Below are 15,463 nucleotides of genomic sequence, written 5' to 3'. Positions count from 1 at the left end.
GAGTGACACCTGAAGGGAAATGCATGTTATGTTACACACTGTTATTAAGTGCCTCAGGCACCAGCAATCTTTTTTCCTGCCAGCATTGATTCATTAAGCAGCATACGGAAGTACAACAGTGACTGGTATTAGTTTATATCTCCCTTGCTAAGCAGACTCTAATTTGTCTTATTCATTTTTATTTCCTGTGTTTTGCATTGTTGTAATGAAGAACAAATAGCACAGGAGAAAAAACACCTTCATAGCTGTTGCTTTTTGGCTTGTGCATTTCTACTAGGCCCAAGTGGTTCACTGATAGGACTTTTATATAGTGCAAATTCAAAAAGAAAGACTTCTTGGTCTAAAAATTGTCTTGATTTAAATGGGATCTCAAATTGAGAATAAATGTCTCAAGTTTAAGCACATTCAAGAGTTGCAGGCATTGTACCTGGTAATGTACAGAGGTGTCCAGGGCCCTGGAAAGCTTATGTAGAAGCATAGGTGTGGTGGTGTTCACAGGGGTCCCAGGATGGAGGAAGAGATGAGAATCTTGACTCCATGTTTCAGAAGGCCGATTTATTATTTCATGACATATCTTATATTAAAAGAAAATGATATATTAAAATTATACTAAAAGTGTGGGAATTCAGCACATCGCTCCGGATGTCCAGAGCTACCGAGAGAACCCTTGGGGGGCTCGGAGGTCTTGGAATGTTGCCAAAAGCGCCTGGTGGCTTGACTTTGATCCCTCTAGGAATGTGCCACCTGCGTATGAGGATATGAGAATCACTGAGGTTTAGATGATATAAAAATAGTATAATTACAAGGTGAAACATAGGTTTTAAGGTTTTGGTACAGTGGGGTTATGGAGACAAGATGGAGGAATTTAGGCCTATCTCGTGGTTCTTCTTCCTTCTTCATGTCTTCCATTTTCTGTGTGACACAGATATTTTTGGATAGGTTCTTGGTGAAGGTACACTTGCTAATAAGGGTGATAAGTATTGGGGACAAAAGGTAAATAAGATTTACGTAGGTTTTGTTATAAAAAGACACGGCTGCCCTGTGGGCGGTCAGAGTGCCTTTGGCTGCCTTGCTGGTCGGATACTGGCTGGGCAGAGAGAAAACTTTGTAGATAAGAAATAATAAACAACCTTGAAGACCAAACCTGAGAGTCCAGCCTCGTCCTTTGAAGCCCGATCGGAGCGATCCATCCTACAGGTGTCTGGGCAGAGACAGACAACAGCCAACCCAGACATAAAAGAATAGAAGGAAGGATTTCATCAGAAGGCTAGTAAGGAATAGAAAGGAATGAATAACAAAAGCTGGTGACTCTCAGAGAGTCCGAGCCAGCTGACTGTGATTGGCCATTCATTAGAAACAACCAACACGGACCAATCAAAGATGCACCTGTTGCATTCCACATTTTGTTTCTGAGGCCTCTCAGCTTCTCAGGAGAAAAAATCCTAGCAAAAGGATTTTTCATAAAATATGTCTGTGACACATAGGGAGGAAAAGTAGATAAACCAGATGAAGACAACAGCCAAAAAAAGGCATAATGAGAAATGTTGAACATTGTACACTCTCCCCACAGGAGGAAACCGCTCAAACGTCAAGAGCAGCCCAGTTTGGCTCAGCTGGAGCATGGTGGGCTGCAGGAGGCTCCTGGGCTGCCTCAAGCAGGACCTGCTAAAGGCTGCGGTTCCTTGGTTTTCACGGGGCTGTGCAACACTTCACGTTTACAGCTGACCACCTTTGTGTTTGTGTCAAACCTCATGGAAACAATTAAAAAGAAACTGAAGTAAGGCACACGGTGTACCGAGCAAGGTGTGGGAGCGCTCAGGGCGTGTGGTGGAGGTGGACTGGCACCCCAGTGCACAGCAAGGCTGAACAGCCAAAATGCTGCCTGGCCCTGGGCGGATTTTTACACCTTTCTGGACATTTTTCTCAGCCAATTGTGCAGAATTTCCTTTGTTTCTGCCTTCTATTCTCTGTTACACCTGTGGTGATTGTGCAGGAGGAGAAGTGACAAAAAGCTCATCCAAGCAGGAGCCCCAGTGCCTCAACCCTGTACACCTTCCACAGCATGAACACTTTCACAAATGCCTTTTTTATTTTAAAGCCACGTCCTGGGAAGCCCCGGGTTTGTTGCTGGGCTCTGTGGTGCTTCCCCAGGGCTCTCAGTGCCCTGTGCCGAGAGTGGCTGGGTGGTGGTAATGGCCGCTCTGCCCTCAGAGCTTGGACCCCATAACATTTCTTTCCTTGTCCTGTCAGAAATGACCCCCCTGCTCTCCATCTGCTCACATCCTGAATTTTTAAGTGTCTTCAGAGAGTAATGACTTCAGAGCAGCTCCTGAAAAGAACCCTGAGATTAACACTGCAACAGCAGTAGAAGTCATGCACTAACCTCTAATAAAGTTTAAGTGCCCTGTTAACCAAATACTTCATGTCTCAATTCAATTTAAACCCTACTATGAAATATTTGTTCCTTTGAAGTGGACAAAAAATGTTTTCAACTGATGATGCAATTTAAAATTAATTTTTAAATTATTGTATTAAGGGGCACTAATGCCAATGTAGAGACGTGTGGGTGCTTGGGGCAAGACCAGAGCAGACACATTCTTCAATATTAATTAATTTCTGTTATCACCTAATATGTAATCACACTTCATGTGTTTATTTTATTATTATTTATTATAATTTGCATGATACGAATATTTGTTATTGTTCTGGCCCTCAGAAGAATCCCAGGGCTCTGGGGAGCAAAATGAGCTCTGTCAAACTCCTCATGTTCCAGGGAGGGTGTGATCATATTGCTCCATGTAGGCAGAAGTGAGCCCTGTGTCTGAATTTAAAGCATCACTGAAACAAAAACAGAGAGACAGTTCTGAGGATGGGTGGGTTTCCCCAGGTCAGAGCTTCTTGCAGTGACTCTGGTGCTCTGGGTGTGGACAATCTCCTGTTTTATTTATTTGTGTTGTAGGCAGTAATTTTGTGAGAGGTTTTCTGGGCAAAGCAAAGGTTGAACTTTTGAAGCAAATGCACACAGCATGACCTTTATGTCTCTTAGCCACTGTCAGGCTTCACTGAGTGCTCTGCACCCTGACATTCAGTAGGGCAATAAAGAAATGAAAAGTACTAATGTAACCTTTATAAAAATAGTTGAAATGATAGTTTAATTTTTAATCTCCCACTATGGTGTTAAAATAAGCTCAATAAACTTTGGTGGTAAATTACATTCAGAAGGAATTCAATTTAAATAACATTATGGTTATGGTAGTCAGGAAATTATGTCCTAAACTGCTGCTTCAAGAAAAGAAAGACACATTTAGGGTGGGATTGTTGACCTTACCAATTTTTGGATAATACTTGGGCCACTATTAATTTTTTGGTAGTTGATCTGGAACCTGAGGTGCTTTTGTCTTGCCCGTCCTGCCAGGCAATCAAGAGGATATTGTAGATTAGCACCTCTCAGCAGCCAGGCCAGATGAGTCTTGTGTATTTGAGATGCAGCATTGTGCTTCACCATCTTTAGAAAGGACCTGCACAAAAAATAGGACCAAAAAAGCTGCTTGAAGTGAAGAAGAAGAAATTAAACAGAATCACGTTTTAAACAAGGTTATAAAGTTGTTTGATAGTGGAAATAATTTCTTGGCCTTCATTTAAAGTGACATAGCTTGCAGGGTGATCACTGCAGATCAGGCTATAAAATCAGGCTGAGCTTGTGGCTCTGAAGTACCTGTTGGAAACTGCCATAGCCTCACATATATGAACACGTGCTGGAAACAAGAGCTGTGTGATGACTGAAGCCTGTATGTGAGATAAAAGTTAAGCAGAACTGTATGTACAAGACTGTGTCTCGCATCTTACGTGGAAGGATCTGAAACTATTTCTCAAACACATATTTTTCAGAATTTTTTTACCTAAAATGCTCTCCTTTTGCAGTCTGTGGTGATACAGCAATCTTTTTCCATTGCTCTGGATGCAATTTTAAGCTTTGTTTTGTCTAACTGCACAAAACATACTCAGGAAGGTAAGGGACATGTGCCCAGCACTGGTTTTTCTGGATATTAATTCATGAGAGATATCACTGTTCTACTTGTTCTCTTGCAAAATTAAACCCTCTCCCATGTACCAGCCTTTAATTGCTGATAGTGCTTAGGCAGAGCTTGGAGAGGAACAATAAAATAATTTTTTTAGAAAGGTAGGATGAGAGAAAACAATGGTCCCCGAGCTCTGCTCACCCTCTCCTGCCTCTGTCTGCTCAGCCTGACTGCCTCTCTCCCAGTGGGACATGTGGCTTATCAGGGGGGCAGCACCAGGGAAGATGAACACAGTGAAAAAATGCAGTATTGTCACCAGTTCAGGTGGACCAGGAGCTATTATTGGAGGACTGACTTTATTTCTTACAGCTGTTGGGAGGTTTCTGTTCCTTTGAAGCTGAGGAGAGCACAGTGAAGGTGCGGGAGGTGATGTTCAGTGTGGGGAACAGGGACAGAGGAAAAGCTGTTCGCACTACCAGGGAAAATGTGCCGAAGGGAAGGAAACAAATCTTGCCTGTGGGTGATAAAAAGATTGATGCACGTTATAGACTAGTGGGGGCTATTTTCTGGAGAAATGGTGATCTCTGCTAGCAGGTGAGTGGGATTGCAGTGCTAAAGACTCATTGCATTGTTCCCAATGCTGCTCTAGGCTTAGGTAATTTCACACTTTCTCACTTTCTCTATGAAGAAATAATCTGCTGAACGAGTTTTACTGTATAATTTTCAATGAATATAATTTAAAAAGGTTTCAGTAAAACAGCTCTTTACCCCTTGAAGGAAACAGAGAAGTAGGAGGTCAAAAATTAGTGATCTAGTTTCATGTTATTAGATTTCCCCTAATCAAGGCAGCAGCAAATATACTGCATTTATAGAGCACCAACTGTGTAGAACAAATGGATTATTATTTTTTTACATGGTGTTGCTATAAATACTTTGTCCCTAACTAGATTTGCCATTGGAAGAGAAGTATGATATTTTAGCACATGTAAAGAAAGCACATAACCATATCTGCACAAACTTTTAACTTTTTCTGACTGATTAGGAATATGGGAACTTTTAAAAAAGTCTTTCTTCTTGAAAGTTAAGGCAGATGAGTGTGTTCCAGATGCTGAACTGGAGGGGGTTTCAAACCTATGGTTATATTGTTGCTAGTTGGACTTTAATCAAACTGGGGGCATTTTTATATCCTTATGAATTAAAGCTGCGGCTTGTTCCAGGGGTAAAACTGATAAGAAGGAGATGGGCTAAAAATGTGACACTCCATGAAATTATCTGACCTCAGATATCTGGGAGTTAAGAGAAACATTTCCACTGGGTAGTAGTCAGGACATGCCTTAGTAAAGGAAAAAGCATATTTTGTTTTTATTCTGTGACAGTCCCCTCTTTCTATGAAATGCAGCATGTTATCTAGAATTCACTCATTTCTTGCCATTTATTAGTTTTTTCCTTTTTTTCACTCAGTATTTGCTCAGTAGTTTTTCACTTAAAGTATGTACATGTTATCATAGAATATAGAAGTCAGGTTTACTTTGCTGAGATTTTTGTAAAAACAGAGAAGATTTTGGAGAAGTTATGAAAATAGAAAGCTCTAAAGTCTGCCAGATTTATTCTATTGTCTCTTAGAATTTTAGGTGAAAATATTGCAGGAAGAATAGTAAAAAAAGTGATTCAACAACACAAGAAGGAAAGTATTTAATGAGGTATTTATGTGAAAAACTAATTAAAGGAAACTACAATCAGAATTGTATTTTACTTTAAAGTTTGCAATACAACCCCTTCATATTTGGTGAGAAGCTCTCTAAGGTAGAAAAATAATTCAGGTTAGAGATTTCTGCCTGCTTTATCTGTCAAACAAAAGCAGGAAATTGAAGTCAAACACCTACATTTAGCAGCACAGAATGATGTGCCTTCTACAGCCCACAGGGCTGGCACTGTTTTCTCACCTGGCACCAATGTGGTCCCTGAGGGTCCCATTGCCACGGGATTGTCCCAGACCAGCGGGCTGGGGTCTCCCTGGAGGGCTGGGGTCTCTCTCAGGGCAGGTCATTGCAACCTGGTACTTGAAGTTGTTCCTGAGCACATTCATTCCTCTGAATGCAAAGCCCTGATGGTTCTTTTTGGACAACCCTGAACGTGCTTATGAATAGTTCATAGTAAAAGCTTCCATAGAGAATATAAAAAGCAATTAAATCTTAATGGCCTGATGTTTACATTTTTTGAACTACAGGTTGGAAAGCCTGAGTGCAAATTGTTCCGACACAGCTAATGTTTTTGCTGTGAGGGGATTTGTGATAAGCACTGGGCAAAAAAAATGTATCTAAACAATCTAGTCTCTCATTTTTCCATTTTCTTGGTAGCTCTAGAAGTGAGGGTTTCGGTGGTATTTTAGGTGACAGTTCCCTCAGCAAAATGACTGTCAGTACCTGCAGATTTAAGGTCCCGGGGAGAGGGAAATGTGGTCTCACCCAGGCAGCGAGGTCAGGATGAAAATGCTGTTCCCAAACACCATCAGGGTACTTGGGCACCATCCCCATGAGAGCCATGATGACTACATACAAATAAAACAGGATTCAAATACTCAAAGTACTTTACAGTTGCTTTTAAGGAGCCAATGCTGCAGAGGCATCAGCCTCAGGGGAAGTTTCTGCCCAGGCTGGGACTTGGGACCCACCTACACAGACCTGCTACCAGCCTTTCATGGGTGTGTTATGCCAAGTCAAGCAATAGGTTTCAGCTCCAAATGAAACTTCCCCTTTGACATGAAGGAGGATGATATTTTTGGTGCTTTTATCTTTTTCTGCTCCCTATTGGCCTTTGCTATCTCAAAGTTTGTTGCCCACAGGCCAAGAGATACATCAAGGGAGGCAAAGGTGAGGCTTCCCTTTCAGCCCTTGAAGACTGCGTGTCTTTGTGCCTGACACAGTTTTATTTACCTTAAAATATAGTAGTAAGCCACCACACAATCATAGAATATCCTGAGCTGGAAAGGGCCCCCAAAGATCATCGAGTCCAATTTCTGGCTTTGGAGGGGACAGACCCCACAAATCCCACCATGTGTTTGAGAGTGTGTTCCAAATGCTTCTTGAACTCTGACAGGTTTGTATCCCATGCACTTTTCCTCCTCTTGTCCTGCTGGCTCACCTTGCCTCTGACATGGAGGGCTCAGCCATGCCTGGGACAAGGCTGCCCAGCCAGCAGGGCTGCCAGGGCCTGCCAGCCGAGGGGAATGGCTTCCTGCAGGCCCTTGCATGATCGGGATGGCTCTCAGAGGGGCCAAGGCCTGCCAGCCCAGGGGAATGGCTTCCTGCAGGCCCTTGCACGAGTGGGATGGCTCTCAGAGGGGCCAGGGCCTGCCAGCCGAGGGGAATGGCTTCCTGCAGGCCCTTGCACAAGCAGGATGGCTCTCAGAACGGCCAAGGTCTGCCAGCCGAGGGGAATGGCTTCCTGCAGGCCCTTGCACGAGCGGGATGGCTCTCAGAGGGGCCAGGGCCTGCCAGCCCAGGGGAATGGCTTCCTGCAGGCCCTTGCACAAGCAGGATAGCTCTCAGAACGGCCAAGGTCTGCCAGCCCAGGGGAATGGCTTCCTGCAGGCCCTTGCACAAGCAGGATAGCTCTCAGAACGGCCAAGGTCTGCCAGCCCAGGGGAATGGCTTCCTGCAGGCCCTTGCACAAGTGGAATGGCTCTCAGAGGGGACCCATCTGGTACAGACTGAAAGCAGTGACCCAGAGTCATGTGGATCCTCTGCATCACCCAGACTTCATCTGCTTAGCTTCTAACCTTTGAAAAACCCTCATCTGCCTCAGGGAATGGCCTTAAATGCACAGAGCTGTGACAGTGATACAAGGAGTAAGAGTCTCTTGTGGCATGTAAATGTTGTTGTCTGGGCCAGCTCAATTTCTTTTGCTCTTTTCTCTCAGTGTATTGGAGTCTGTAATCAATGGGGAAATTAAAAGGACGTGGGTTTAGTCCACCCACAGACTTTCACTGCCCTGCCTGGGGATGGCAGATCTGCAATGATCTGCTAATCTGTGCTCGAATGCTGCATAGTCCTTGCCTAAAGATTGCTGCTCTCCAAAAAACCCCACGTTTCGTTTCCTGTTGTCTGTCAAGGGAAGTTTCACTGGCTCGTGCTCTCATTAGAAGCAGGGCAGCTCTGCTGTTGATTTCAATCAGAAAGTGACTGGAACTACTGTCATCCTCGTATCTGTGTAGGTTATGAGCAGATGGTATTGCCTGACACTGAGTCCAATGCAAGGTTTCTGGCTTGGGCTGAAGCAAAATAACTCTATTGCAGTCTTTCATCAGTGAGGAAAGATAACATTTAATGGGGGCATTTTTCAGGATCTGCCAGAAAAATAAAAGAAATTTAATACACATAGATATTTTAATATGCATAAGCTCCACATGCATGTGTATGTGAATACATGAACACATCAGGTTATGGGTTTTTTGGTTTTGGGTTTTTTTGGTACAGAAATATATTTTTTCTTATTGCTGAAGTCTGTGATGTAGGCCAGAAAAGCAAGCTGTGCCCAAAATACTGAGGAAAAACTTTCCAAGAACTATTAGTGTAACCAGAATATGTTTGTGTTTTTTCCCTTCTTGAGATTGTGTCTGGTTTGGTGATAGCCTGGTGTGTGAAGCAAGCATGCCATGAGGGCCACAGTTAGTGTGGTATCTACATAAAATACTCAGTGCAAGTATGTGTGGGTATTTCTCTGTGCTGAGACCAATAGAATATCACCACAGTAGCTTTTGAACAGGTCATGAAATGAAAAATCCCAGTGCAATGAGGGAATATCTGCTGGGCTGTACCGAACTGTCAGTTCAAACAGTTAAACTTGGTTAATAAACAACCTAAATCTTAACACCTCCCATCCATATATTTCCCTTTGTGCTATTACAGGTAGACTTATGATTGGAATCTCAAAATATTAGAAACTCTAGCTGGACACAGAAATGTGCAGAGAGCACATTTTTATTTTGCCATGAGCAATGTTTGGTTTCAGAGGAAGCAGTTTGTGCATCACCACAAATTGATAGTATGGGATGATGAGGTGAGAACCATCATAAAAGAAACCTGGATTATACCATAAACTGCTCCCATTGGGATCAGCTGGTACATTCTGAATTCTGTAGTTATGAACCTTCAGCACAGTGTCATTTGCCTCACCCCACAGCTGGGTACTGGGGAGGAGAGACTTCATTATAGGCTAGAAGTTCCTAACAGGAAAGCAGGTCAGGATGTGCTGCCAGGGTGGCAGAGACTCCTCTGCTCCTTGTGTGCATCGTTGGCACCAAGAGAAACGTCTGGGCACTGTTGAAATAGATACCAGGTAAAATAAAAATACACAGAAGGACTGCAGAAACAGCTTTGCCCTGTGAATTTTCAGAGTTCACCAAAGCTTATTAGAAAAACCAAAACAAAATACTTGAGAGGTGACTTAGGGAATAAACACTTACACAGGGGAAAAAATAGTGGGTGTCAAAGAGCTTTTTGACTTAGCTCTGAAAAGTGTAATGAGATCCAGTGGACGGAGTCTGGAGCCAGACACATTCAAATTGGAAACATGACCTACATTTTTAATGGTGAGTGTGCTTAGCCATTGGAACAAAGTACTCACAAAGTGGTGGATTCTCTCCTCTTGATGGCCTCAAATCAAGACTAGGTGCCTTACTGGCAGATAAGCTTTAGTCAAAAATAGTTATGCTTTAGTCAAACACATGTTACAGGGCTCGATATAGAGGTAATTGGGAAAATGTAATGGTCTGTGGCATCCAGGAGGTCAGGCCAGATGGTATAATGATCCCTTCTGGCCTCAAACTCAATGAATCTCAGAATGAATATAAATGCTATTATCTGGATCTGCATTTGAAATAATTGCAGGCAGAGATTAGACACGCAATTGCATATGGTTCAGAACTGATAAAACTTTCCTCCCCTCCAGAAAAAAGGCCCTTATTTATGCCCAATTACATGGTGCTGTTGTAATTCAGGTAAATATCTGTTAGAAACTCAGATGCCATGTCAGCAAATCAACTTCTGTGTGTGTGTGGTGTGAAGATCAAGTTTCTAAAGCTGAATATTCAACTGCAGACTTGCTCACAGAGGAATGCATCCAGGAAGAGCTCCTGTGTGGACTTTTGCTTCACCCTGAGAGTACCCTGATGTGATTTAGCCCTGTCAACTTTGAAGTTGGTTCAGCTAAATCATAAAGACATGGAGGATCTGGGCTTCAAAGCAGCTGATGCTGATGACTGCCTGCACATTGCTGAATTTTGTGGGAAAGAGTTGTTGAAAGAGTAATAGCAACAGCAAAAACTGAAAAGGTTCAAGCTTCTCTGAGTAGATTTTCTTATGCTGATATTATCACAAACAGCATCTCTGCTTGGCAATGCACATGTACCTGCAAAATAGCCCGCTCTTGCATTGCTTCTGCAGAAAGAAGATATAAGAAATATTAACTGGCAAAAGAAACCGCATTAAAACACAGATGACTTTTAATATGAATTTCACCTATATCATGCAGCTTTCAATTTTAGTGTTATCTCACTCACAAAGCATTCAAAACAACTGTGCAGGTAAGCAGTGAGGCTACGCAGAGGAAATAATATTGTTAAAGTTCAGTGAAATGTCGTCATTTATGGTATTGTGTGCATTTACCTGTCTCAGAAGACAAATATTGATGAGTTTCATTCATAAAGGTCCATAACCTTTTGCATTCTCAGTTCCTCTCCACAATGAATTCTGACCGATGGCACCAAACACCTAATTTCCTGATGATGAGAAAGTTTATTTTTTCAAGTTCTCAGCACCATAGAGAAAATTCTTACAGTAGCTAATGTGCACCTTGAAGACTGAATATTCTGAGGTAATGAGGTTTTTCCCTAGGCTATAAATTTAATTTAAAGGGGCAAAAGCCTGGATCTGCAACCACTCTCACAACTACCATGCTCACCATTAAATCATGTCCTCAAGTTCCACGTCCACACATTTTTTGAACATTTCCGGAGATGGTGACTCCACCACTTCTCTGGGCAGTCTGTTCCAGTGCTTTACCATCCTTTCCATGTCAAAAAATTTCCTAATATCTAATTTAGTTCTCCCCTAGTGCAGCTTGAGGCCATTCCTCTCCTGTCATTTGTTACCTGGGAGAAGAGAATGACCCTCACTTTCCATCACCCTCCTTTTGGGGAGTTGTAAGAGAGCAAGAGGGCCTCCTCCTTTTCTCCAGGCTAAACATAGGTTGGCCTTTCTCAATATGAACAATATGTGTGTCCCAGAATATAAAGCTGGAATCCACACCTACATCCAAACTCTATTTATTATAACCAGCTTCCATTTCTGCCCCCTTTTTCCCAAGCGGCACACATAGAATATGATGACTAACATGGAGGCTGTATAAATACATGCTTATCTGTGAATTTTAAGCCACAAGTTCTTTGTATTCTCCTTCTGCACTGATGCCCAGAACCTTGCAGTTAATTACACATTTGCTAATTGTAGCCTGCTTTTCTCAACCTCTTTCATTTCAGCTCAAAAAGGAAACATGATAACGGTGACTCAGCAGATAGTCTAAAATAGCCAAAGTTTTGCTGTATCTCAGCATTATTTTCTTATGTGAATAGTGAATATCTCTCTGCAGATACTATTCTATACTACTCTGAATATTACACTAAAAATGAAAGTAACGTGAAATAGTGAAAACATATATTTAAAGTTAGCTGTGTTTTAATGTGGCATTTAACCAATTAGTTATTATGTCAAAAACTTTACAAAAGCCCCTGATTTTGAAGGTGCTTTTTCCGTACTTCTACAGGGATGGCATTTATGGTAGCACTGTTTTATCAGCAGAACTACCAATGCAGATATTTTGCTTTTTGTCTTGCTTTATAGCCCTTTATACAAGGCCTTCCTATAACGGTTCTGCAGTAGCATTAATTTCATAAAGGTCTCAAAGGTCATTCTTATTTTCAGTCAAATAACAATAACCGAGAATTTTAATGATGCTCCTGCATTAGTGTTATAATATTTAGAATTGTTATAAAATTCAACAATGTATGAAAATGTCATTGCTAGGGATGAATGAAGTAGCTCCTCTGAAAATGAAAATCAGCCCAAATCTTTCAAAAGGTGTTAAAAAAACTTCAGGTAATTTCATTTTCTCTCTCCCTTCTGCCACTTCCCAGGTACTTCTACAAGTTCCGGCACCTGAAATATCATCATAATTGATTTTTCTAGACAAAGGAAGTGCTTACAGCTAATTATCTAAACTTAAGTACAGCATTTGGTACAGTGCCATGTGGGAAATTATTATCTAAAAGGGGAAGTAAAGACAGAAATCAAAAAGTGAATAAGAATGTGAGGGTAGGAGGAGATCGGTACGGAGGGAAGGTAGTAAGGCTTCTCAAACATCAGTCTTAGGCCTAGTAATATTTAACATTTTTAATTAATGATGATCCCATGAAAAAATAAGCGTGTGCTAATGGAATTTACCAGTGGCATAAGGGAGGCAGGCACTGTCACTGCAAAGACAAATAACACTCTCATTTAGGAAGAACTGAGTGACCTTCAGAGTAGGATAAATTAGACAAAATTCAGAAGGGTTTGACTGCCAGTTTATACATCTGGGTTTTGTTAATCAGGTTTCTACTATACCTGCATGCTCATAGGTCAGAAAATACTAAGGAAGGGAAAACACAGGCCATACAAATCTGGGTATTTTCATCAGGGTAATGAAATACCTGTAATGGTGTGTGAGGCAAGTGTTAGAAATCAGCCAGGATGGTGCACACAATTCACAAATTATTTGCTTCAGTTTTGGGAAACTATGGAAAAAGATTATTAGGGTGACCATGGAAAGGAGAGCCTGCAGTGCAGAGGAATTTAGCAAAACGAATGCTGAGGGAGGCCTCTATAAATACCGCATGGGCATAAGCTCTAGGAAGAGAAAACATCTATTTAAACTGGAGGACAACATTGGCACAAGAACAAATGAGCATAAATTGGTCATGAATAAATTTAGGATAGGAACTGGAAGCAGGTTTCCAAACAACAGAATAGCAATGTTCTGCAATTGCTTTCCAGTGAGAACAGTGGAAACAACTACAACAAATCCCAAGCTACTTTTAAGATGGACTTAAATGAGTTTCTGAAGGGAATTATATGATGTGTTCGGCTAAGATAGCAGAGAAGTAGACTTGATGACCCAAGAGGTCTATGCAGTCCTATCTGTCTGAACCTGTTTTTCATGACCAAATATTTCAGAGCACTTTTAAGCGCTTCCTTTCCTTCATGTATATTTTAGATATTTTTTTATAGCATACTGCAGGGATTGCTAGCTGGACTGATTTAGGAAAGGCACAAAACGGTGCTGTCAAAAATATGCTGAATACTCTCCAAACAAAACATGACAAGTGTGCAGTGTCCCACAGGGCAGTGCTTGGGTGCTTAAAGAAATCACCATTTTCTGTGGAAGGTGATTGGGACATAATCCCAACAGGAGCAGCATCCCTTTGAGCCTCAATTCTCTCTCATTTCCCTATGCTCCCAACCTGCTGCTCTATTTTGCCTTCTCAGCCCCATGGCACAGAAGCAGCAGTGTGAAATGGGATGGCAAACAATGCTTTAGATCCACAAGATTAAATGGATGAAACCTGGAGCAGTCAGTATGAGTGCGACTGGATGCCAAACTGCAGTGAAGATGGCTTGTTTGGGGGCATTCCTCCAGCCTCACTAGTGTGGTACAGAGCTGTGTTAGCCTGTCATGGTTTATCTTCTTTCAGCCCAAGAAGCCCCTATATCCTTTGGTTTAGTTTATCCTGCTTGGTGCTGTTATGGTCTGGTTTAGCAGTTATTAGAAAAGCCTCTGCCCGAAATAAGGTGCGAATGAGACCATATGCCAAAGTCAATAGTATGGATTTTATTTAATAGTAAATATGAGAGAGAGAGAGGGGGAGAGAGAGAGAGAGAAGGAGAGCAAGCAAAAGGAAGATAAAGAAATAGAGAAGTGGGTGGGGGAGGGAACGAGCGAAAGAGCGATAGACACAGAATAAAGACAATATCCAAAGACTCCATGGTCCAAAGACTCCATGGATCCCAATGATGTTATGTTGATCCTCTCCAGCTGGTCTTCTTGATGGTGAAGGTCCCCTGAAAAGCACAGAATCTGATGGAATAATATATGCTCAGGCCAGGTGGGAATGCCCAGGTACCTCCCCCCAGGGTGGGGAGCAGTTTGGTGGTGGTGTCTTGCAACAGACTCTCTTCTATCACCTTGTGTCTCCTGCAATGCTGTGGTGCAAAGCCTCAGAAGGAGTCTGGGGAGCACTTTGGGGGGTCTTTGATGGATTGTGACACCCCCTCAGCTGCCTCCCATGTGGATGTCCCATGCACGTGGCCTGCAGGGTTGGGGATTTCACAGCTGGGCCTATTTGTGTAAGGAAGGACGGATGTTCAGTGCCTCTGACCAGAAGTTACGCCACACACAAAAAACCTCCTCCCCCCACCCTCAGCTGTGGGAAGGTCTGTGTAAACCTGGCCTCTGTAGGCTGTGGTCTTCCCCGTCCCAAACATGGCCAGAGGTAATTCTCAGCACAGCTGCTGGGCTTGGATTTCTTGTGGATGCATCTTTCTCCCTCAGCCTGAGATTACTCAACAATAATGTCCTCTTTATCTTATCTACGTGGCTAGACTCAGGGTCCAAAGTTCCAGTCAGGCATCTTTGGGGGAGGGTGGATGTAGCTTCTTTATACAGTTCTGTGCATGGTTGCTTCTTTATACACTTTTTGCTATAATGGGCAAAACTCCTTCATAACAATGTTTAAGGCATGAACCATTTCAGTCCTTGACAGGTGCCTCAGTGTTCCTGTCCCTTGTTCCCAAACACAGCATTTCCATTATTTCTTAATAGCTGCAATTCCCCTAGTTAGTGGGGCTGTAAAGGGATTTGTATGGGAAGCCTGAGTTGAGATTCAGTATCTGGACTTTTACAGATTCTTAACCAGACTAGCAAAGTTGTGTGTTTACAGCTGCTTTACAGCAATAGATGCTTCTTCATCCAAGTGCTGGAGAATGTAGGTTGGCTGGGTAAGGTGGTGACTCCACATTAGGAGAGGATCTCACTGTGAAAATTTTTATGATTTTCTTTAGTTGAAATCTGATAACTGGGACAATAAATCTGCAGAATTAAATGATTCTGGAGGGTTTTCCTCTCCAGTTAATTACACACATACTTTTTCTGAAATCAGCTATTAATATTGAGAATAGGTTAAGAAATAGGAAAGTTAGATGAAATCCCCAAAAGCACAGGCAGTTTGGAAAATGAGAAGAAATAGGCAGCAGCTTTACAGCTTGTTGCTGTCCACATTAATCAGATTTGCAGTAGGCAGCAGCTACTTTATGTGCAAATACTTTAACAACTGGTTTAAAAAACCAAGCAGG

Source organism: Fringilla coelebs (assembly GCF_963513975.1).
Source record: "Fringilla coelebs genome assembly, chromosome: 11".
Taxonomy (NCBI): domain Eukaryota; kingdom Metazoa; phylum Chordata; class Aves; order Passeriformes; family Fringillidae; genus Fringilla; species Fringilla coelebs.
Note: the sequence above shows the minus strand (reverse complement) of the source record.